General features: G+C 39.6%; 1 protein-coding gene across 5 annotated transcripts in view; it reads right to left on the bottom strand.

Annotated features, from left to right (window-relative positions):
- Positions 1-26,132, bottom strand: part of FRMPD4 (FERM and PDZ domain containing 4) — a 996,955-nt gene that overhangs the window by 394,743 nt on the left and 576,080 nt on the right. The gene's annotated exons all lie outside the window — the stretch shown is intronic.

Genomic DNA, 26,132 nt, shown 5'->3' on the forward strand with positions numbered 1-26,132 from the left:
TTTTTTTTTTTTTTTTGAGACCGAGTCTCACTCTGTCACCAGGCTGGAGTACAGTTGCGCGAACTTGGCTCACTGCAACCTCCGACTCCCCAGTCTAAGCTATTCTCCCACCTCAGCCTCCCGAGTAGCTGATTACAGGCACATGCCACCACACTCAGCTAATTTTTGTATTTTTAGTAAAGACGCGGTTTCACCATGTTGGGCAGGACGGTCTCCATCTCCTGACCTTGTGATCTGCCCACCTTGGCCTCCCAAAGTGCTGGGATTATGGGCACGAGCCACTGTGCCCGGCCGATAATCACACATTATAGTCAAGCACATCTTCTCCAAATGTTTTCTTGTTTCTTGCCATTCTCTACTTTGCACACATCTTGCTTTGTCATTATGTACCTTCTTTCAAGGGTTTAATCAATAGATTTAAAAACGCTCATTCTAAAACAACTTTCCATGAACTTTTTTCTACTCTGAGATTTTCCTTGCTCACCTCCAGTTTTCATTTCCTGTCTCTTCACCTGTTTTTAACTTATTACAAAGTTAATTTGAAATGTCTAACCTGCTTCAACATTCAGTTCATATCAGGGTAGTTTTAATCAAAAACATTTTGAAAATTTAATTAAATATGAGACAGTTTATCTCAGCCCACTATTGTAGTTCCAAAACAACTTTCCTTTTCAATAAAGATGAGGTCACAATGACTGAAGCAGATGTTAGACCCCTATGAACAATTCTCACAAATGAATCTGGTGCTTTATCTTCTGAAATCTGGCCAAGAAAACAGGCCAGAAGTTTTGCACTTAAGACCAATACAACCATGAAGGAAATCTAAAATTTGAAAATTAGAAAAAAAAATGCTCTCTCGTGTTTAAATTATGAAAATTAAAAGGCCCATAATATTAAAAAAATGAAAAATCAAATCCTATAGGATAAAGGGAATAAGGAACAAAAGGAAAATGTTTCTCCCTCCTTCTTGTTCCATAAATTATACAGCTATATGATCTGTTTTCTTTGTGTTTTGCTGCTGATAATTATATACATTTTTTGAACTTCTAGTAGTTACCTTTATTAGTGTATTATATGTTCAAACATCTGTTTCATGTGTTACTAATTTTAGACAGGGTCTATTAACAATCAACTCTAAGAGAAATCAATGCACATCGCTTCCTCTTAACTCCCCTTCCTGCTCCATTGTCAATTTCGATTTGCTATATTACGTTTTATGTTACTCACTGGTTATCTTTGGGATTTTCATCATTGCATTTATAATATAATTTAAGCCTCTATTGCTTCATATATTCATTTTAGGCAGTATCTTTTTACTCCTGACTATGAAATATAAGGAAATCCACATCCCTGAATGTCTCCCACATCCTCTCCTGCCATGAAATTTTGTTAATGCTACATAAATTATTGAATTATTAATGATCCATTAGGAAGACATACAATATTTGCATTCTCTTCTGTAATCCTGCTTCATACAATTGGTTAGACCTTTGATTGAACTGGACATAATACTCATTTCATCTTCTATATTAATTTCTTGTTGAAGAGATCTCAGAATCAAGGTTTTTGTTTCAAGAGACCTCATAAATGTCATATTCAGTTACATGCTCAAAAATGTCTCTTTTTTGCCTTTCTACTAAATGGCAATTTGGCTGAGCGTAAGAGTCTTGGCTTTCGCTGCTGTTTTCCCACGACATCATAGCTGTTAGGCTACTCAAGACAAGGCTTAGAATCCTATGGAGGACTCCAGAGAGAGCCTTACTAACCAACTCCCTCGCTCCCCAGGTGACTTGCTTTTGATCACATCGAGACTTACAGGATTCTTTATCCTCCTCACCATCTTCAGTGCAAATAGAAGGTCTGCATATGGTTTGTGGGGGAGATTTGTGCATGTTTGTGAAGATTCCATGTTTTAAAACTTCTTTCCCTTCGGCTGAGATAAACTTCTGCATAGCTGACTGCCACCCACTGCTTCCCTCCACACAGCACCTCTACCAGCTGGCCTGGCCTGCTGCACACACTGCATGTCTGAGTGACTCCTCCTTCAACCTTACCTCACCATGGCTCTCTAGCGGGGACAGAGATACCCACACCCAAAGCCTACTCTTTCAGGCCCACTTGCTGGGCCTTTCCCATCTGCCTCCCCAATTTATGGAGCTCTCCCTTTTCTTCTAGCCCCCTGTGTTTAGGCTAAATATCATTGTGACAATTCCATATTGACGTTGGTAGCTTTGCATGTTAGTTTGACAAACTTTTATAGCTTGCTTCCTTGGTTTCATTAAACATGGTGTTTTTGCTTTGCATTTTTTTTGTTGTTGTTGCTGTTTCCCATTACTTTATGAGGGGAACATCATACCTCTGACATCTTTAAGCAAATTTCTCCATTATTCAATTTACAGAAGTTTTGGGTTCCATAAAGTAAGACCAGCCTTAGCCTATAGACAGATGAATTATTTACTTTCATTTGGTTTTAATTAGTTTATGGTCAAAGTGTGTTTTTTAAATGCCCCCCTTTTTTTCCAGGTCTTCTGGACAGTGAAGGCTTATTCAAGCTCCACTTTTTTTCTTTTTCTTTCTTTCTTTTTTTTCTGGAAGCATTTCCTTCAGTCTTTGCTTATTGGAAAGTGGGGGACCCAGGACAAGTGTCTTCAGTTCTCACTGCAGGTGACAAGAAATTACCTGGGTCCTCCTGTGTATTTTACCTTTGGGCACGGTTGGAATTCCCAGGGAGTCCCCATTTCTTCTCTCTCTTCTAGCATGAGAAATGAAGTCACAAAGCAGCCTCATTCTCTGCCTCCCTCTCCCTCATAGAAATATGACAGACAGTGAATGCTTCTCTGAGAGTTTCCTTTACTTATGGCCTAAGTAAGCTCAGAGGTTGACTTCAGTGGATGGAGAATGCTGAACATCTAAATAGGGTCATCAGCTGATTGCAACAAAAGCTTCATCAATGTAAAATCTACGGTTTCATTTCCAACCATGGTTCGTTGTTCAAATAAGTTGCTGACTGCTCAGTGTAAGGGTTTGTAACTGTTTTTAAGTGATGATATAGAAATAACTTATGTTATCAGCCCTCGTGAATTTAATCTAGTGAAATCTATCCTTAATAATTTGAGTATTCCTGCTAAACAACTGTTCATAAATTAGATTTCCCCAGCAGGAAAAAATAAGTTCAATATATGGATATCAAATATATATTTACACATGAAATACTGCTTGAAATGAAAATAATTATGTATTATGTTAAATTACATAATTCTGCTTGGAAAAATTTGCAATAATAATGAAATATATTATAAAATATCTGTATATATATAATAATACAACACAACATTTATAAAAACTGAAAATTAAAAAATAAAACTAAGCACATTTCACTGTAATATTTAAAAATAATGGCTTCCACTGTGATGAACAATTTAAATAATAATTTAAATGAACTGATACTACCTTAGATGACAGACCAAAATTCAATATTGTGACATTTCTATGAAATAGTTAGAATGAGTAAAAATTTTACTTATTATTATTTACTATTTGTTAATATTTCCTCTCAAAAAGTATCACCTATGTTTTCACATGTATAATTCAACTAATTCTGGGGTGAATTTTTATGTCAATATTATAAGGTACTTTTAAAAATTCAAGGTCAGGCATTGTGGCTCATGCCTGTAATCCCAGACCTTCGGGAGGCCAAGGTGGGAAAAACATTTGAAGCCAGGAGTTCAATACCTGTCTGGGCAACAGAATGAGACCTTGTTGCTACCAAAAAAAAAAAAAAATATTAGCCCAGCATGGTGGTGTGTACCTGTTGACCTAGCTACTTGGGAGGCTGAGGCAGAAGGATCACTTGAGCACAGGAGTTTAAGGCTGCAGTGAGCTATGGTCATGCCACTGCACTCCAGCCTGGGTGACAGAGCAAGATCCTATCTCAAAAAAATAAAAACATAAAAAATAAAAATTCTAGATATTATAAGATGATAAACAGTGCCAGAATTCTTACAACAAATGGCCATGGAAAAGATTAAATATATAAAATATTAAAGACATATTCTAGAAAGAATATCAAATTTATCTAGCCTGCATTCCTGTACCCAAATCTGAAGAAAGGAGCTTTTCTTCAATCAGATTATATAATTAAACACAATATTCCCAACCAGGCTGAATCACTATATTATTACAGCCACCCCCAATTAAGCGCACGAAAAGAGAATTATACAACCACTTTTGTGGCAATGAAAAATATTACTCATGTTAACTACTTGTCTCAGAAGAGTGGATAATAGATTCCACATAATTTCATATCCTATTTGTAAATGCCAATTCTACTGGTATGAATTAGTAAAAATGTCGTTTAAGATTTAAGGTGACTTTTTAAGAGAAGGGGATATTATTATAATGTTATTTTGGGAAATAATGAAAGCATCCATTTGAATCGCTAAAAATTGTAATTGGTACCCTCCCTCAACAAATAAAGGGGCAAATCAAGAAGGTGACTGGCCGGGCGCAGTGGCTCACGCCTGTAATCCCATCACTTTGGGAGGCCGAGGTGGGCAGATCACAAGGTCAGGAGATCGAGACCATACTGGCGAATGCGGTGAAACCCCGTCTCTACTAAAAATACAAAAAAATTAGCCAGGCGTGGTGGCAGGCGCCTGTAGTCCCAGCTACTTGGGAGGCTGAGGCAGGAGAATGGCGTGAACCTGGGAGGCGGAGCTTGCAGTGAGCCGAGATCGTGCCACTGCACTCCAGCCTGTGCAACAGAGTGAGACTCCGTCTCAAAAAAATAAACAAAAAAGTGACTGAAGAATAAAAAAGTATACTCCATTTTTGGCAAATCTAGGAGGCCGACTCCAAATTATTTGTAATGGGTGCTAAAAGCAGTGGCATATGTACAGAAGGTATGCTGGGCAAAAAGGGAGGGAATATACTTACATCATTATTAATAATCTACACAGTGGTTCTCTGGAGTAGGTATTATTTTGCCAGTTTTACATATATGGCAATCTAAGCAAATAAATTATATAAGTTTGCCAAGGTTTCAGCAGGAATGATTGAGAAGGTTTGAACTTCAACCCAGGACTCTTTCTAAGCCCACTATGCTCAGAGCCTTATCTATAATACATTCCCAATCCCCCAATATAACAATTTCAGATTTGGCTCTGCCTTCCTCTCCCTTATTTACATAATCCCAATGCAACCCAATTTTTTTTTTTTCCTGCAAAACACTATCATCCCAAGAAACACTTTACACTTATTCCCTGGTGAATCATAATGCTATTTCATTCATGATAATTTTCTATTAACCATCAGCTTGCCATCCCAACAACATACCATATCTTTGCTTTCTAGTTTCTTTTTCTACAACTGGCTTCAAACTTTTGCATAGTTTAAGACAATTACACTAATCTTTATTTAGCATTTACCCTTCCAATATACTTTAAAAAAAAACTAGAGATTTTAAAATTCTCATACAAAAGGTATTTCAAAGGCAAAATTACATCTTAAATCTTAAGAGTACTTCTCTTAAGCTTTACTGTTTGTAAAGAAGATTTCTTTTCTTTTTCCTTATAGATTTCTTGTTCATAAAGTAGCTTAATCAATGCTTTTCATGAATTCAGAGAAAAAGTTATTCTTGGGCTCTTTGTCAAATTTCTAAGCCTTAAGCATGCCATATATTGTTGTATTTTAAAGAGCTAGAGAGATTAATAATGTTTTATGAGATGTGAATAGATTTAGAGTTCAATAAAGTACAGAATTAACAGGATTGAACTACCTTGGCTCAATTAGTGACAAATTAGATTTGCTACCATCCCTCCCAGTCTCCCAATATCCACAAATCATGTGTTCATATCACAAAATGTAGACTGATCCAGTGGGGAATTGGCAGTGGGTAATAAAAATCAGCAACATGAGGAATTACAAAGGTTCCCCAGTTCTCCAAGCGTTCACCATCATTAGCCTGGTTGACAGTTCTATCCATGTTTCTCTGGGTAGAAGCCCAGTACCACCTGGGCTATTGGGAAAGTTACTCAGCCTTTCTGAATTTGCTAGAAAAAGGGTTACAGGTGCAATTTCTAGAAGAAAAGGAAGCGTCTTCTTAAACTGATGCTAAAATAGTTCTGAAAGGCAAGGTCACACACATCCATAACCAGGCTGTGAGCACTCACCCACCTCTCTCACCATCGCACATTACAGGAGGTGGAGGACTGCCTCCTTTTACACAGTCTACCCACCCACCCATCTACTAATTCATCCATCCATCCGTCCGTCCGTCCATCCATCCATCCATCCATCCATCCATCCATCCATCCATCCTTTCATCTGTCTGTTCATCCATCCATTCATTCATGAATTCATTCATCCATCAATCCATCCATCTTTCCATCCATTATTCATCTACCCACTGAATGCCTGACTGGGATGAGGCCTGGAATTTCTTGTACTCATTTTTAACCAGATTTAACTTTTATCTTTGAAAAAATAAACAAAAACCTTGAAGGAGTTTGATTACTATTTTTTTTTCCTGCTTTGTGTGTGCTTAGAGGGGGGTGCAAGGATGGGTAAAGGAGATTTTCAGAGTTAGATTTATTCCTCCTCCCCACTATGGTGGATCAGGGGAGATCTCCATACACTTGGAATTTAGCACTTGCCATCTACTGAAGGCTGCAAAAACAACAACAAAAAGCCAGAAACAGCCTCCAAAGAAAGTCAACACAACTTGTCTGCAAAGGTCAGTGAAATCTCACTAAAGTACAAAAAGATAAATGCTCTTTGGTTAGGAATCTGCTGTATATGATTTATTGAATGGGGCTCAGTACTATTTCAATACTTAGTATTATAAAATCAGCATTTTCCTGACAGGGTCAAAGCATTAAAACTCATCCTCTCTGACTTCCTAATGATGGTGAATAATAAAGAAAATGGGTTGGTTTTGACAAGGACTGCAAATGGGGATGCGAGTGGGGAGACAGAAAAGAGGTCTAATGTAATATCAAAAGATTTTTAAAAGTGGGGGAGGGTCTGCTGGCTGAGAGAAAGAAGAGGGGAGAAGACATGGAATTTGAGCAGTACTGGAGGGAGTAGGATTTGGAAAACAGAGAAAGTTGAATGATAATTAGGGGAAAGTTTTGCAGTGAAATGTGATGACCCCCACATCTCACACATATACATTCACACTGAATGACCTCAAGACTTTCAGCAAAGACCTATATTGATTTTGCAAGGCTTCCTGGCATTGTGTTTGTGTGCTTTATTTTTATTTTTTGAATGGTGCAGCCTGCTGAGGTGAGCCTTAGGCAAAAGCAGGCAGTCTAGATAGACACCAGTGATGTGTACTAAGGGACTTGAGAATGAAAAACAAAAGAGGCACTAACAGAAGCCAATTCAAAGCCCACTTGGGGCAACTGCTCTTCCCAACAATTTTAGTCACATAGTACTTTTTCCAATTCCAAATTAAATTAAGGGAATGCATACATTAATAAAACACCAAATAACAGCTTCATAATTTCTCTGGCAACATATGATGCTGCTTATAAAGGAAAATGACTTTGGGACATAAATATGGAAGGGGAAACCTACTTTCAGGTTTTGTTCATGAACTTAGTAATATGAGGCTGCTGTTGAGGTCATGCTGCTGTAGTGATTTTCTCCAAAGCAACAACAAACGTGGAGACCAATAAATAAGCGTCATCAGCACTCACAACCTCAAGCTCATGATAAATCATGTGCAGGTAAAAAACGCTGATGTGAGAAAAGAGGTCAGCGACAGTTTCACATATTTAAAATTATATTAACTATCAAGTAACGAATATAGACAAATGGAATATGCTCCTAGTAATCTCCTGATCAATCCTGACCTGTTCTCAGGAAGAGGTGAGTGGTTTTTCATCAGCCTTCTTCTCTTCATTTCTCTTCCCCTCTAGACATCCCTCTTAGCAATTTCAACTCTCACATCCCTAGAGGTGACTCCTAAGTACATTTATAGGCCTGACCTCTTTCTTGAGCTCCAGACCCAGATTTCTAACTGACCTGCTGGGCCCAGCCAGATGGATGGCCTGCTGATGCCTCCCAATCAGCAGGGCCAAAATAGAATTCATTCACCCGGGCTCTGCTGCATTTCCCCTCTTTGTGAATTAGAAAATCAAAGTACAGAGGCTAATCCACCAGTCCAAGGTCACTCAGTAACCAGTAACAGACAGGGTCAGAATTTGAATTCTGAGGTCCTACTTCCAAATCCCATCCCTACCTCATTCATCTTTCTCCTTTTCACTGCTACCATCCTGCCATCAACTGACTGTCTCTCCAGTGGAGTGACACAGTGACCTCAGCTGGTCTCTTCTCCCCAAGTCAGTTGTCTTTCTTTTCCTTCCTTTCCCATTTATGGGTCCTCACTCATGGGTTTTGAACTCTGATCACATCATTCCACTTCTAAGTAGTAAGGCATCATCGCAGTTATACTCAAGGCCTCAGAAACCAGGCTTCCTCATTTGAACCCCAGCTCTATCTCTTACTGGCTATGTGATGTTGGGCAAGTTCATCTCTCTGTATACTTGGTTTCCCAATCTGTGAAATGGGAATGGTTATATGACACACCACCTTATCATGAGGAATACATGAATTGATATGTATAAAATGGACACATGGCTAGTGAGACATCAAGATCTGCTAAATGAATTATGAATTAATTTTCTCAGTTTGGTCTTTGCAGCTCTCTATAAAGTGACCCTTAGCTCCTTTAACCACATTATATCATACACATGGCATTCCAATCAGGTTGATCTGACACTGCTCAACAAACATTTGCTTTCTACCTTCCTGCCTCTGTTATTTTTCCAAATATTTCCTTAGCTTTGGATGGCCTTCCCAGTGTGAGCCTGTCATTCATAACCAAGCTCCAATGTCCTCTTCTCAGCTAGAATAGACCACACCCACCTGTGACCCTATCAGGGGCTCCAGTTCCAGGTCATACTGTCTGTATTTGAATTTCCTGCTCTTTCACTGACAGTTGTTACCCTGGGAAAGTCACTTAATCTCTTGATGCCTCAATTTCTTAATGGGGATTAAAATAGCACTTTTTTTATAGGGTCTTGATTGCCAAACTATGTACACTATGTGTACAGAGCATTGAATATCACCTGGCTCAAAAAAACATTCAATAAGTACTAGCAATTGCGAGGGTGGTGCCAAGATGGCCGAATAGGAACAGCTCCAGCCTCCAGCTCCCAGCATGAGCGATACAGAAGACGGGTGATTTCTGCATTTCCAACTGAGGTACCGGGTTCATCTCATTGGGGCATGTCAGACAGTGGGGTGCACGACAGTGGGTATAGCCCAACAAGCGAGAGCCAAAGCAGGGCGAGGCATTACCTCACCTGGGAAGCCCAAGGGGGAAGGGAATTCCCTTTCCTAACCAAGGGAAACCATGACACACAACACCTGGGAAATCGGGTCATGCCCACCCTAATACTGCACTTTACCAAGGGTCTTAGCAAATGGCACACCAGGAGATTATATCCTGCACCTGGCTTGGAGGGTCCCATGCCCACGGAGCCTCCCTCATTGCTGGCACAGCAGTCTGAGATCTAACTGTAAGGTGGCAGCAAGGCTTGGGGAGGGGCACCCGCCATTGCTGAGGCTTGAGTAGGTAAATAAAGCAGCTGGGAGCTCGAACTGGGTGGAGCCCACCACAGCTCAAGGAGGCCTGCCTGCCTCTGTAGACTCCACAATTGGGGACAGGGCATAGCCAAACAAAAGGCAGCAGAAACCTCTGCAGATGTAAATGTCCCTGTCAGACAGCTTTAAAGAGAGTAGTGGTTTTCCCAGCACGGAGTTTGAGAACTGAGAATGGACAGACTGCCGGCTCAAGTGGGTCCCTGATTCCCAAGTAGCCTAACTGAGAGACATCCCCAACTAGGGGCAGACTGACACCTCATACCTCACATGGCCAGGTACACCTCTGAGACGAAGCTTCCAGAGGAACGATCAGGCAGCAACATTTGCTGTTCAGCAATATTTACTCTTCTGCAGCCTCCGCTGCTGATACCCAGGCAAACAGAGTCTGGAGTGGACCTCGAGCAAACTCCAAAAAACCTGCAGCTGAGGGTCCTGACTGTTAGAAGGAAAACCAACAAACAGAAAGGACATCCACACCAAAACCCATCTGTACGTCACCATCATCAAAGACCAAAGGTAGATAAAACCACAAAGATGGGGAAAAAGCAGTGCAGAAAAGCTGAAAATACTAAACATCAGAGCGACTCTCCCCATCCAAAGGAATGCATCTCCTCACCAGCAACAGAACAAAGCTGGACGGAGAATAACTTTGACAAGTTGAGAGAAGAAGGCTTCAGAGGATCAAACTTCTCATAGCTAAAGGAGGAAGTACGAACCCAGTGCAAAGAAACTAAAAACCCTGAAAAAAGATTTGATGAATGGCTAACTGGAATAACCAATGTAGAGAAGTCCCTAAATGACGTGATAGAGATGAAAACCATGACACAAGAACTATGTGACAAATGCACAAGCTTCAGTAACCGACTCGATCAACTGGAAGAAAGGGTATCAGTGATTGAAGACCAAATGAATGAAATGACGGGAGAAGAGAAGTTTAGAGAAAAAAGAGTAAAAAGAAATGAGCAAAGCCTCCAAGAAATATGGTATTATGTGAAAAGGCCAAATCTATGTCTGATTGGTGTACCTGAAAGTGGCAGGGAGAATGGAACCAAGTTGGAAAACACTCTGCAGGATATTATCCAGGAGAACTTCCCCAACCTAGCAAGACAGGCCAACATTCAAATTCAGCAAATACAGAGGACACCACAAACATACTCCTCGAGAAGAGCAACTCCAAGACACATAATTGTCAGATTCACCAAAGTTGAAATGAAGGAAAAAACATTAAGGGCAGCCAGAGAGAAAGGTCAGGTTACACACAAAGGGAAGCCCATCAGACTAACAGTGGATCTCTTGGCAGAAACTCTCCAAGCCAGAAGAGAGTGGGGGCCAATACTCAACATTCTTAAAGAAAAGAATTTTCAACACAGAATTTCATATCCAACCAAACTAAGGGTCATAAGTGAAAGAGAAATAAAATCCTTTATAGAGAAGCAAATGCTGAGAGATTATGTCACCAACAGGCCTGCCCTACAAGAGCTCCTGAAGGAAGCACTAAACACGGAAAGGAACAACCAGTACCAGCCACTGCAAAAACATGACAAATTGTAAAGTCCATTGATGCTAGGAAGAAACTGCATCAACTAACGAGCAAAATAAACAGCTAACAACATAAAGACAGGATCAAGTCCACACATAACAATATTAACCTTAAATGTAAATGGACTAAATGCTCCAATTAAAAGACACAGGCTGGCAAATTGGATAGAGTCAAGACCCATCAGTTTGCTGTATTCAAGAGACCCATCTCACGTGCAAAGACACACACAGGCTCAAAATAAAGGGATGGAGGAAGATCTACCAAGCAAATGGAAAACAAAAAAAGGCAAGGGTTGCAATCCTAGTCTCTGATAAAACAGACTTTAAACCAACAATGATCAGAAGAGACAAAGAAGGCCATTACATAATGGTAAAGGGATCAATTCAACAAGAAGAGCTAACTATTCCTAAATATATATGCACTCAATACAGGAGCATCCAGATTCATAAAGCAAGTCCTTAGAGACTTACAAAGAGACTTAGACTCCCACACAATAATAATGGGAGAATTTAACACTCCACTGTCAACATTAGACGGATCAACAAGACAGAAAGTTAACAAGGATATCCAGGAATTGAACTCAACTGTGCACCAAGTGGACCTAATAGACATCTACAGAACTCTCCACCCCAAATCAACAGAATATACATTATTCTCAGCACCACATCACACTTATTCCAAAATTGACCACATAGTTGGAAGTAAAGCACTCCTCAGCAAAATGTACAAGAACAGAAATTATAACAAACTATCTCTCAGACCATGGTGCAATCAAACTAGAACTCAGGATTAAGAAACTCAGTCAAAACCACTCAACTACATGGAAACTGAACAACCTGCTCCTGAATGACTACTAGGAACATAATGAAATGAAGGCAGAAATAAAGATGTTCTTTGAAACCAATGAGAACAAAGATACAACATACGAGAATCTCTGGGACACATTTAAAGCAGTGTGTAGAGGGAAATTTATAGCACTAAATGCCCACAAGAGAAAGCCAGAAAGATCTAAAATGAACACCCTAATATCACAATCAAAAGAACTAGGGAAGCAAGCGAAAACACATTCAAAAGCTAGCAGAAGGCAAGAAATAACTAACATCAGAGCAGAACTGAGGGAGACAGAGACACAAAACACCCTCCAAAAAATCAATGAATCCAGGAGCTGGTTTTTTGAAAAGATCAACAAAATTGACAGACCGCTAGCAAGACTAATAAAGACGAAAAGAGAAAAGAAATCAAATAGACACAATAAAAAATGATAAAGGGATATCACCACCGACCCAAAGAAATACAAACTACTATCAGAGAATACTATAAACACCTCTATGCAAATAAACTAGAAAACCTAGAAGAAATGGATAATTTCCTGGACAATTACACTCTCCCAAGACTAAACCAGGAAGAAGTTGAATCCCTGAATAGACCAATAGCAGGCTCTGAAATTGAGGCAATAACTAATAGCCTACCAACCAAAAAACGTCCAGGACCAGACGGATTCACAGCCAAATTCTACCAGAGGTGCAAGGAGGAGTTGGTACCATTCCTTCCGAAACTATTCCAATCAATAGGAAAAGAGGGAATCCTCCCTAGCTCATATTATGAGGCCAACAACATCCTGATAGCAAAGCCTGGCAGAGACACACACACACAAAAAGAGAATTTTAGACCAATATCCCTGATGAACATTGATGCAAAAATCCTCAATAAAATACTGGCAAACCAAATCCAGCAGCACATCAAAAAGCTTATCCACCATGATCAAGTGGGCTTCATCCCTCGGATGCAAGGCTGGTTCAACATATACAAATCAATAAATGTAATCCAGCATATAAAAAGAACCAAAGACAAAAACCACATGATTATCTTAATAGATGCAGAAAAGGCCTTTGACAAAATTCAACATCCCTTCCTGCTAAAAGCTCTCAATGAATTCGGTATTGATGGAACGTATCTCAAAATAATAAGAGCTATTTATGAAAAACCCACAACCAATATCATACTGAATGGGCAAAAACTGGAAGCATTCCCTTTGAAAACTGGCACAAGACAGGGATGCCCTCTCTCACCACTCCTATTCAACATAGTGTTGGAAGTTCTGGCTAGGGCAATCAGGCAAGAGAAAGAAATCAAGGGTATTCAGTTAGGAAAAGAAGAAGTCAAATTGTTCCTGTTTGCAGATGATATGATTGTATATTTAGAAAACCCCATCGTCTCAGCCCAAGATCTCCTTAAGCTGATAAGCAACTTCAGCAAAGTCTCAGGATACAAAATCAATGTGCAAAAATCACAAGTATTCTTACACAACAGTAACAGACAAACAGAGAGCCAAATCATGAATGAACTCCCATTCACAATAGCTTCAAAGAGAATAAAATACCGAGGAATCCAAATTACAAGGGATGTAAAGGACCTCTTCAAGGAGAACTACAAACCACTGCTCAGTGGAATAAAAGAGGACATGAACAAATGGAAGAACATACCATGCTCATGGATAGGAAGAATCAATATTGTGAAAATGGCCATATTGCCCAAAGTCATTTATAGATTCAATGCCACCTCCATTAAGCAACCAATGACTTCCTTCAGAGAATTGGAAAAAACTGCTTTAAAGTTCATATGGAACCAAAAAAGACCCTGCATTGCCACAACAATCCTAAGCCAAAAGAACAAAGCTGGAGGCATCACGCTACCTGACTTCAAACTATACTACAAGGCCACAGTAACCAAAACAGCATGGTACTGGTACCAAAACAGAGATATAGACCAATGGAACAGAACAGAGCCCTCAGAAATAATACCACACATCTACAGCCATCTGATCTTTGATTAACCTGACAAAAACAAGAAATGGGGAAAGGATTCCCTATTTAATCAATGGTGCTGAGAAAATTGGATAGCCATAAGTAGAAAGCTGAAACTGGATCCTTTCCTTACTCCTTACATGAAAATTAATTCAACATGGATTAGAGACTTAAATGTTAGACCTAAAACCATAAAAACCCTAGAAGAAAACCTAGGTAATACCATTCAGGACATAGGCATGGGCAAGGACTTCATGTCTAAAACACCAAAAGCAATGGCAACAAAAGCCAAAATTGACAAATGGGATCTAATTAAACTAAAGAGCTTCTGCACAGCAAAAGAAACTACCATCAGAGTGAACAGGCAACCTACAGAATGGGAGAACATTTTTGCAATCTACTCATCTGACAAAGGGCTGATATCCAGAACCTATAAAGAACTCAATCAAATTTACAAGAAAAACACAAACAACCCCATCAAAAAGTGGGCAAAGCATATGAACAGACACTTCTCAAAAGAAGACATTCATACAGCCAACAGACACATGAAAAAATGCTCATCATCACTCACCATCAGAGAAATGCAAATCAAAACCACAATGAGATACCATCTCACACCAGTTAGAATGGCGATCATTAGAAAGTCAGGAAACAACAGGTGCTGCAGAGGATGTGGAGAAATAGGAACACTTTTACACTGTTGGTGGGACTGTAAACTAGTTCAACCATTGTGGAAAACAGTGTGGCGATTCCTCAAGGATCTAGAACTAGAAATACCATTTGACCCAGCCATCCCATTACTGGGTATATCCCCAAAGTATTATAAGTCATGCTGCTATAAAGACACATGCACACGTATGTTTATTACAGCACTATTCACAATAGCAAAGACTTGGAATCAACCCAAATGCCCATCAGTGACAGACTGGATTAAGAAAATATGGCACATATTCACCATGGAATCCTATGCAGCCATAAAAAAGGATGAGTTCGTGTCTTTTGTAGGGACATGGATGCAGCTGGAAACCATCATTCTCAGCAAACTATCACAAGAACAGAAAACCAAATACCGCATGTTCTCACTCACAGGTAGGAATTGAACAATGAGATCACTTGGACACAGGAAGGGGAACATCACACACTGGGTCCTATTGTGGGGAGTGGGGAGCGGGGAGGGACAGCATTAGGAGATATACCTAATGTAAATGATGAGTTAATGGGTGCAGCACACCAACGTGGCACATGTATTCATATGTAACAAACCTGCACGTTGTGCACATGTACCCTAGAACTTAAAGTATAATAATAATAAAAAAAAAAAGAAAATAAAGAAGATGGCAGGAGAGAAGGCAGGAATAAGTTGGAAAACTTGAGACAAGACACAGAAAACAAAAACTTCCAGCCCTCTCCTCCTTTGGTTGCCCCCTGCGCCTGCCCCTGCCCTGGTGGCAGGACAGGTGCCTTCTACCTGAAATGGCCTAATGGAATGGGTGGAGTCAAGTGAATCCAAAGGGATGGAGGAGAAGGAGGACATATATAGGCCTTGAAGTCATGGGAGTATAGAAAGAGGTCTGACCCCAAAAAGACAGGCTCAGACAACAGAGGGACAGTGGGAAGGCCCCCGCACAGGGTTAACAGAACAGTGTGAGGTAGGAAGAGGAGCCATAAAACTGAAGCCAAGGGTGCTGAAGACAAGTTCACTACTTCACAACTGCCTGTCCCTACACCCATGTGGCCAGGAACCACAATCAAGAAAGGCACTGATAGAGCTCTATCTTATCTGCAAAGCCTTTTCTGAAACCATCTAACCTACCCCTCCAGCAGGAATCACCCATGTTTTAGAGCTGTAAGGCCTGGGCTGAGATGCATATCTGGCCCAAGGTCCCATAGAAGGGAGGTGCAAGTCTCTGATTAGAACCCAGATCTTCTGCTTCAAATTTTAGGTCCCCTTCTCCCACCCTCTCCAAACAACTCAGCATCAAGAAGCGGAAAAGAAAGGCAAAGGATCCTTTATACTGCAAAGTAGGTTAACGTTCACCATCATTTTTTGGTTTCTGCTTCCCATCTACCCCCTTGAGCTTGGTTGCCAGGAAGGAAGCCCCAGATGTGTTCTCAAATGGGCTGTTTACAAAGACATGGAATCAAATTAAGGGCCATGTCTCAGTAGAACACCAGCTGGACGCAATGGACCTCCAGGCCAGGACACATAGGGGTGAGGTCAGGAGTTGGAAGCCTGCCCCTAGGTATAACTTTCCTGGCTGATGTGTATTAGACTTTGAGGAATAAGTAAAGAAAGAAAGGAATCAACCAACCAATGAGAACTTTAAGCCTTCAAGTAGTCTCCAACCAAGGGAAGCTATTTGAACCTCAATAAATCAGTCTCTATGGCTTTGTTGGTGGTAGGCGGGGGGCGCACGTGAGTGTGTGCATATTTACCATGTTTCTAGCTTCTATAATCTTGGTGCTTTAACAGCTACCTGACACACCTCACTTTAGATAATAGGATGATATGCTTGCATCACCTTGCCTGGACTCCTGCCTCCCTCATCATCTCCATCTCTCCTCAGGAGTCTTCTTCCTCCAGAGGGCACAGTTTTCAAATACAAACCAACCAATACACAGCCCACACCCCAACCACCTCCTTTATGGAGCTCTCATACTCCAGGCCACCATCCACCTGTCCTAATCACCCCAGGGCCAGGAACCAGAAAACCAAGGACACCCACTACATCCCAGAGCAGGCCAAAATGACTGAAACTGACCACTCCTAAGCCTGATTACTCTGCCTTACCTGTTCATTCCCATGAAAACCACAAGTAAAGACTCTTGTACACAGTTGCACCCTCTCCTTCTGCCTCTTGACCTATGCTGGTGCTTTCCCACATGCCCCACCATGGTGTAATATATCCCCTCCTCTTGGGAATTGTAAGAAACTGTCTCTTCAGCGGCAATCATCTCCTGATCTGTTGGCCTTACTATTCCTCACACTTTTTATGAATACACTATATTTTAGAAGTGTATGTGTGTGGCAGTGGGGTAGGGCTTTGGGGTGGAGGATCTGATTCCTCATCTATCTTGAGAAAAAATGGAGATTTCATTTTTTCCCTGATATGGAAACATAAGTTTCTGACACCTAATAGATTCTAAACATAAGCAAATGAAGTTTCTTATGGGTTGTAATGAACTTGCAATAGAGGTTGTTTGAATGGAACTTAGAAGAGCTGACCTCATTCTGAAGTGCTCTCCATCACCTAATGTACTCTCCTGTTTCTAACCACATGGTGCTGACACCAGGGCCATCACCTGCTTCTTTATTTGCAAGATGCCACTTCCTGGCTGTCATGTTGGCAGCTTGTCACTGCACTCCCTAAAGAGGCTGTCAAGTTCTTCTTTACAATGCACACACACCACAACAACGGAATAAACGGTGACTCAAAGGTAGGGTGTCTGAGTTGTTTAAAGTGCCAAATAACATTAATGATAGGTACCTGCAACTGTATTTGGTTGGCACTGTAACTTGTGGAATACCATATACCCATCAAAGCCCTGGCAGTATGGGCCATGGGAATGAAGATTTGCTGACCTGGTCGCTGATGGTGGCTTAGGGGCATTTTATTCACTCTTCATCTGGGTACCATGCCTCTTCTCCTTTCCTCCACTGCTGCTGAGAATTTTCTGGCATCCCCCTCCTTAACATGTCAGCTAGTAGCTGATCTCTTGGGACTTATACGGTCTTGAGATGTAGCCACTGCTAAATTCCATGCCCTGTGAGCCCTGCCTGTCTGTCCCAGGACTCAAAGAGAAATGCAAACATTTAGCTAATGCTTAACATATGGGCCTTGGAAGAGTATCACCCATGAGGCAAGTATTTTCAAAGAGTAAAATATCCTGCTAGTAATGTAATTTAGAAGCGCCAGTTACTCAATGGCAACAAAAGCCAAAATTGACAAAGGGGATCTAATTAAACTAAAGAGCTTCTGCATAGCAAAAGAAACTACCACAGAGTGCACAGGAAACCTACAGAATGGGAGAAAATTTTTACAATCTACCCATCTGACAAAGGGCTAATATCCAGAATCTACAAAGAACTCAAACAAATTTACAAGAAAAAAACAACCCCATCAAAAAGTGGGCGAAGGATACGAACAGACACTTCTCAAAAGAAGACATTCATGCAGCCAACAGACACATGAAAAAATGCTCATCATCACTCGCCATCAGAGAAATGCAAATCAAAACCACAATGAGATACCATCTCACACCAGTTAGAATGGCAATCATTAAAAAGTCAGGAAACAACAGGTGCTGGAGAGGATGTGAAAAAACAGGAACACTTTTACACTGTTGGTGGGACTGTAAACTAGTTCAACCATTGTGGAAGACAGTGTGGCGATTCCTCGAGGATCTAGAACTAGAAATACCATTTGACCCAGCCATCCCATTACTGGTTATATACCCAAAGGATTATAAATCATGCTGCTATAAAGAGCCATGCACACATATGTTGACTGGCACTATTCACACTATTCACAATAGCAAAGACTTGGAACCAACCCAAAAGTCCATCAGTGAGAGACTGGATTAAGAAAATGTGGCACATATATACCATGGAAGACTATGCAGCCATAAAAAGATGAGTTCATGTCCTTTGTAGGGACATGGATGAAGTTGGAAACCATCATTCTCAGCAAACTATCGCAAGAACAGAAAACCAAACACCGCATGTTCTCACTCATAGGTGGGAACTGAACAATGAGAACACTTGGACACGTGGTGGGGAACACCACACAACAGGGCCTGTGGTGGTGTGGGGGGAGGGGGGAGGGATAGCATTACGAGAAATACCTAATGCAAATGATGAGTTGATGGGTGCAGCAAACCAACATGACACATGTATACATATGTAACAAACCTGCACGTTGTGCACATGTACCCTAGAACTTAAAGTATCATAAAAAAAATTTTTTTTAAAAAAGAATCACCAGTTACTGTTGGGTAGGATAAAGAAAGTTTCTAGATGACAGACTTTCCTTCCTAATATTTTCAAAGACCCAGAGAAGATTAAGATTGCCTATATAAGCTAGAAGAAAAAAATTGGACATACTTCTACTACCTACTGATTTAATGGAGTCCCCTTATGCTGTCTGTAATGGGTTGAATCTTAGATTATCTGGCTGGGCCCTAAATCCAATGAGAAAAAGAGGAGAAGGTATAGTAGACAGAAAGAAACACACAGGAGACCCAGAGGCAGAGATTGGAGTGATGCTGCCGTAAGCCAAGAAATGCCTGGAGCTACCAGAAGCTAGATAGAGGCAAGGAAAGATGCTTCCCTAGAGCCTTCAGAAGGAGCATAATCCTGCAAACAACTTGGTTTGGGACTTCTGACCTCTATAACTGTGAGAACATCTTTCTGTTAAGCCTCCCAGTTTGTTACAGAAGCCCTAATATACTCTGAAATACATATTCAAATATATATATCCAAAGACCAAAATACACAAATAATAATGCAAAAACGTGTCATTTTCTCAAAATATTTGAAAATCACTGGGTTTAAACGGCATCTAGCAAGTTGCATCTAACTTGTTCCCTGTGAGCAGAAAAAGCTAACCGATCAAATCTTAGGGAATGAGAAGACAGGATTGGCATTCCCAGCAAAGCCCAGTGGCTCATCCACTTGCTCTTCTGCATTAAGGCAAGCCTGCTCCTGTGGTTTCTAAATTATCACAGAGTGGTGATGTCAAGTTGAGCCTGGAACCTTTCCAGAGTGGGCAAACCCATTATTCCACTTGACAATTTTATTGCTTATGCAGTCCTACAGAGGTGTCCTTAATATTCCAACTGAAATGTCATTGTTCTGGCTATTTGTAAAAACCATCTCTTAACCAATACAGAAGTATTCTTCGAAATGTACCTTACATGCTAGATTCAGAAAAGTGCAATGTCAGGATTGCACATTCTGACATAGTTCAAGAAATAACCAGTTTGCATTATTTTGTAAGATAAGACCATGAAACTCAACAATTACACTGCATTGACTCATTTTTTTTATTTTTCAGAGAAATTTCATCTTCTGTAATGACTGTGAAACAAAATGAGAACAAAATTGGGTGACTTCTGTGATCATTTTCCAAAGCCTCAGGGCTTCCTTTAGTTCTGCAGGGTTCGAAACACTTCCTGTTTTTTTTTTCTTTCTTTCTTTTCATGGCTTGAGATTTTAGCAAAAAAAAAGCCATAGAATACAAGAAGCTACAGATGTCTCTGAGTTTCTCCCAAGTGACTAGAAAATAAATAAACCATAAAGCAGAAGCATAACTCTCAGAAAACTACATTGTTTGAACACCAAATAATTCTCAAATACACTCATTTCTTGAAATAGTTTCACAAAGATTTGGTTGCCGTCTCTATGGAGAAACATGTAGCACAGACTGAGAGTTTGGCAATCAAGTAGTTTTTAACTAGTAAGGAAATGTCAGGAATTACCCAGAGCAAGATAAAAAGGAATTTGTATCAGTTGGCCTGCATGACTACTCTTAACATCGCAGAAGATTGTTAACCAATAGTGACTCAGACTTGTTCATAATTGGAATTTGAGTAAAAGGGAGATGACACAGCAATCTTTTTTTCATCTTTCTCCCCCTACATGTTTAGTTTTGATATAAAAAACGAAGCTGAAAACATCAGGCTTGCCAATGTACATACATGGATGGTTGCCCTCAACTAAGGCATCCCCATATGTTCCCAGTGAACTATGTATTTTAAAGCTCAACTCACTAAGTGGGCCAATCTTTTGCAAAATTTTATAATTACCAGAGTTTGGTCTTAATGACTCCTAATCCCAACCAGATTCAGAATAGAATCAAAATGAACTTATTCACACTGAGACATACATGGCTGGTATTTAATTGGGTCCATACCTAAAATATCAAATTCCTTTAATGATGAAGGTACAGTACAGTATGTACAGTATGTACCTGAACCACTATGTTTGCAACATTCAACTTGATAAGCCTGCCAGGGAAGCAAACTTTGAACAATCAAAGAATGCTATTAAAAACAGAAAAGAAGCATTAACTCAAAACTTAAAATCTCAGAAGGGGCAGCTCCATCAAGCGTGATTCACAGGCTCAGTCAAGTCCCAGGGATGGCCTTAACTGTCTATTGTGGTCATCACCAAGTAAGGCAGAGATTTTGATGTCACATATGAGACACCAAGGGTCCCCAACCTTGTCCTCCAATAGATGAACTATAACCAACTGTGTAAGTATGAGAAAGGAAAGAGGAAAGCTGATCCCTCCCCGGATGCTCTGCTTTCCAAAAGAATGATGGCACTTTGTGGCCCAGCGCGGTGTCTCATGCCTGTAATCCCAGCACTTTGGGAGGCCAAGGCAGGCGAATCATGAGGTCAGGAGTTCGAGACCAGCCTGACCAACATAGTGAAACTCCATCTCTACTAAAAATACAAAAATTATCTGGGCATGGTGGCGCATGCCTGTAATCCCAGCTACTCAGGAGGCTGAGGCAGAAGAATCTCTTGAACCCAGGAGGCGGAGGTTGCAGTGAGCCAAGATCGTGCCGCTACACTCCAGCCTGGGCAACAGAGCAAGACTCCATCTCAAAAAAAAAAAAAAAAAAAAAAAAAAAGAAAGAAAGAAAGAAAGAAAAAAGAAAACAAAACAAACAAAAAACAAAAAAGGAACGATGACACTTTGTTAAGAACACAGCGATGGTTCCTTGAAAACAAACAACAGGGCAGAAAATGAGAGTACGTGAACTTGACAAGATTTCTTTTTTATTTATTTATTTATTTATTTTTTATTATACTTTAAGTTCTAAGGTACATGTGCATAACGTGCAGGTTACATATGTATACTTATTTTCAATCAGATTAAGTTGAGAGTAATATTTACATTCTGAAAGGAGTTATACAGAAAACATTAATTTTATGTATATTTCTGTACCCCCAACTCACATAATATGCTAAATATCCATAAGGGAAAATAGTTAAATGGGGACTATGCCCTGGATTTCCATCAGTTAGTTCATTCTATTCATCTCTATTTTTATAGTTTCTTTAATTTAATAAATCCAAGGTCAAAAATCACTCTGGGCTATTAATAGACCTACCAGGATTGACATTTGCAGCATCATGGAAACAGATATTGCATTCTCTCCATCTAGCATTGACGATAGCTTCCAGCATTCTGTATCCTTGTTTAAATATATAAAAAAAGACAATGCTTCCCTTCAGGGCAAACTTTGCAGCATATTTTACACTGTTGTTGCAGTTATAGAAGTAATGTTTATTTGGAAAGCCAGTGAAAAATCGTTAGGACTGACACACTGAGTGAGGCATAAATCAAATGATAAGGAACTGAGCAAGGGATATCTCCATTCTGAATACTTGTAGTAGCGGTTCCCCCACTTGTTCTTACAGACACTCAGCACTGAATTTTTGAAGCCATCCCTTTTCAGCTTAGAGAACTAGAATTGAATTCTCTTTCCCTGGGTTTCACAATTTTTTTCTCTTTAAATTTAAATCATGGTAAGTAATGACTTTTCTCAGAGGCTTCCAGGGACCAAACTATAAAATTACTTACTGAAGGAAGGGATTTGAAACGGAAGGGTAAAAAACACCTTAAGAACTGAGATTTTGTGGGGTCTTTATACAGAATTGTAAAGTCCAAGTAAATGGCAAGTCACAAAGCTGGCAATATAGGAGGCTTTACTGTGCAATCCTGCAGTTTGGAGACATGAAGCCACCAACATGGAAACCACCATATTTCCTCTGTCACCAAATAGCACAGAACAATATACAACATAAGATAGTCACTGCTCTAAATACATAACTTAAGCATCCAAGAGCCCTGGATGAGGACTTACAAATCATTTGCCCCAGATAGGAGACATATCTGCTGGCCTTGGGGTCTCAACTTATTCCTTATCTACACCTAGGAGGGGTGGGGGCAGAGACAGAAATGAAAAGTTGTGTGTATATTGCATAATCTGGGAAAGCAGTAGAAAGTTAAAAAAGAATCATAGCAGCATTATTCCTAATAGCCAAAAAGTGATAACCCACCACATGCTCATAAACTGGAGAACTGATAAACAAATTGTGGGATATCCATTCAAGAAAATACAATTCAGCAGTAAAAAGGAATGAGGTGCTGATACATGTTATGGCATGGATGAATCTTGAAAACATTATGCTAAATGAAAGAAGGCAATCACGAAAGAGCATATCTTGTATAATTTCATCTAGATGAAATGTTCAGAGAGGCACATTTATAGAGGCAGAAAGTAGAGTAGTGGTTGCCAGGGAATAGAGATGGGAACAGGAATGAACTGAAAATGAGCAAAAGGGATCTTAATCTGATCATGGTGATGCTTGCACAACTCGGTAATTTTACTAAAAATCATTGACATATTTAAAATGAGTGCATGGTATATAAATTATACCTTAATAATGTTGTTTAAAATAATCAAGGAGCAAAGCCCCAAAGGCATAAAGCAGACTTAAATGTGCCTCACAGGTGGCCTGTGGGGTTCAGGCTGCTCACATCTTGTTTTCATTCTATGCTCCCAATTCAGAGAAACAGAAAGACTTGAGTAAATTGCCAGGACATGTAGTCACCCAGGAAGCTGTATGATCTACAGTTTCATTAGGTTTGCTGTGGCCAGTGATGGATTCTATTCAATGCCAGGTCTTGTTGTTGTGGATGTGGGTAAATTGAATTCCCATCTGATTTGCACACAGTTGGGGTTCAGATTACAGAGGCTAAAGATTATGTTCCGGTTATACATTTATCTGCAAGATGAGGGCAGTAGTACCTACCTTATAGAGTTCTGAGGATTAAATGAGTTACTAAATATAGAATTCTTAGCAAGGCCTGGCACACAGACCATATCCAATATATGTTAGTTGTCACTTCTTTTGCCCTTTGAGTATAGTTAAGGAATTTAAAATCTTTAGTAGCTAATTCTCCCAATGAAAATATTAATAATTTGTGCCAATGACATACAGTGTTCTATTACTAGAAAAGGTATCTACTTATTTACTTGATAACACTGGAATTCCTTACTATGATTCAAATAACTTTTTTAGTTAGAGAAAAAGCAAAATATAAAATTCAATAACTGTTTTGTATATGGTACACTATTAAATTGAATAGTAATGAATAATTGCATATTAATTCAGTTATGATGTGTTAGAACTTTTTAGTTGAATGAGTGAGGGTTTTAAACTAATAGTCTAAGTTTTAGAGCAGTTTTAGGTTATCACCAAATTTGATCCAAAACTACCCCAACACGTGTACACTCACACACACTGGTACAGCCTCTCCTATCATCAACATCAGGCATCACAGTAATACATTTGTTACAATCGATGAATGAACACTGATGCATTATTATCAACCAACATTCAAGTATTACATTAGGGGTCATTCTTTTTGTTGAACATTCAATAGGTTTTGACAAATGTATGATGACATATATCCTCCTTCATAGTATTGTACAAAATAGTTTCACTGCCCTAAAATTTTTTTGTGCTTTTCCTCTTCATCCCTCCCTGTCCCCAAACCATTGGCAGCCACTAATCTTTTTGCTTTTTCTATAGTGTTGCCTTTTCCAGAATGTCACATAATTGGAACCATACAGTATGCAGCTTTTTCAGATTGGCTTCTTTCACCTTAGTTATATGCATTTACACTTCCTCCATGTGTTTTCGTGGCTAAGAATGAGTTTTTAAATGTATTTAATAATGTTTCCTTGTAATGAGGTTATTTACAAAATTAAGTCTTTAAAGATACTAAAATTTTATGTATATTCAAAAATAAATCACAATGAAGAATTCAATATTAACTTACAGATATGTTTAATTCTATGAAGTATTGAGACCTATAGAGACAGTTTTACTCAGTGTTTTCTTTATCTCACTAGAGCTGGCTGTGGAGACCATCGCAACTTCATTTGAACGTAAATGACTGCCTGGCCATGGCGTGAAAAAAACAGAATGTGGCTATAGCCTCAGAAGCAGTCACCTAAACCTACCTTTGAACAACAGGTGGAAGGTACTTAAATCATTAGAATGGTAATTTGTCAAAGTTAAATACAATGCACGTGTCATTTATTGGGATGAGATTAGATGCCTCCAACATCAATACCTCAAGTATGAAATATCCAATGCTTCCAAGGAAAAATTTTAAAATAAGAATAGCCAGAATTGGAGAAATGGATGTTAGGTAAAAGAAATCTCTTTCCCCTACAGCTTTCTGGAAGAATTTTATTAGAGTTGAAACAAGTCTTATAGATGATTTCAAAACAATCATCTCAACAAATGGACATGCTTGGAAGTAAGGTTAAAAGGGAATAGTAGTGAGAAGCAGGGAAGAATACTCTGAGAATCTACTATCTACAGAGTATCTTCTTTCTCGGGCAGCCTTGTCAGATAGAACCTACTGAGATAATGGAAATGTTCTAAATTGGTGCTGTTCAATACAGTAGCCACCAGCAAACTGTGGCTATGCTTTTTCTAATAGCACAATGGCATTTATGTATTAAAGGAACATGTGCCCATAAAATGCATAGATTTTGCAAAGTTACATATATTTTTTAAAAACAGCTTTATTGAGATGTAATTCAAACAGCATGAAGTTTACCTTTTTAAAGTGTACAACTGAGTGGTCGTGTGTCCTCACATGACAAAAAAAGATTTCTCCCTGGGGTCCCTTTTAATAAGGGCACTAATCCCATCACAAGGGCTCCACCTTTGTGACCTAGTTACCTCCTAATGGCCCCACCTCTTAATACCATCACTTCAGGATGAGGAGTCAACATAGGAATTTTAGAGACACAAACATTCAGTCCATTCCAAGTATGTAGCTCATACTCAAATGTAAAATGACTCTGATGCCAAGAATCTTTCCCTAATGCCACCTTTTTTAAATAGTGGCTTTGATTTTGCTACTGAAGAAAATAAAAATATTTCACCCCAAAATATATTTCTTTGACATATTTGGAGATGGCTGTTCAGAGAGCGAGCAGACAGAAGCAGCCCTGCAAAGCTGGCTTTTGTAGGAGAGATTTGCTCTGTAGAAGAAATCTGCACTGATGCA

This window comes from Piliocolobus tephrosceles, chromosome Y (assembly GCF_002776525.5).
Source record: "Piliocolobus tephrosceles isolate RC106 chromosome Y, ASM277652v3, whole genome shotgun sequence".
Taxonomy (NCBI): Eukaryota; Metazoa; Chordata; class Mammalia; order Primates; family Cercopithecidae; genus Piliocolobus; species Piliocolobus tephrosceles.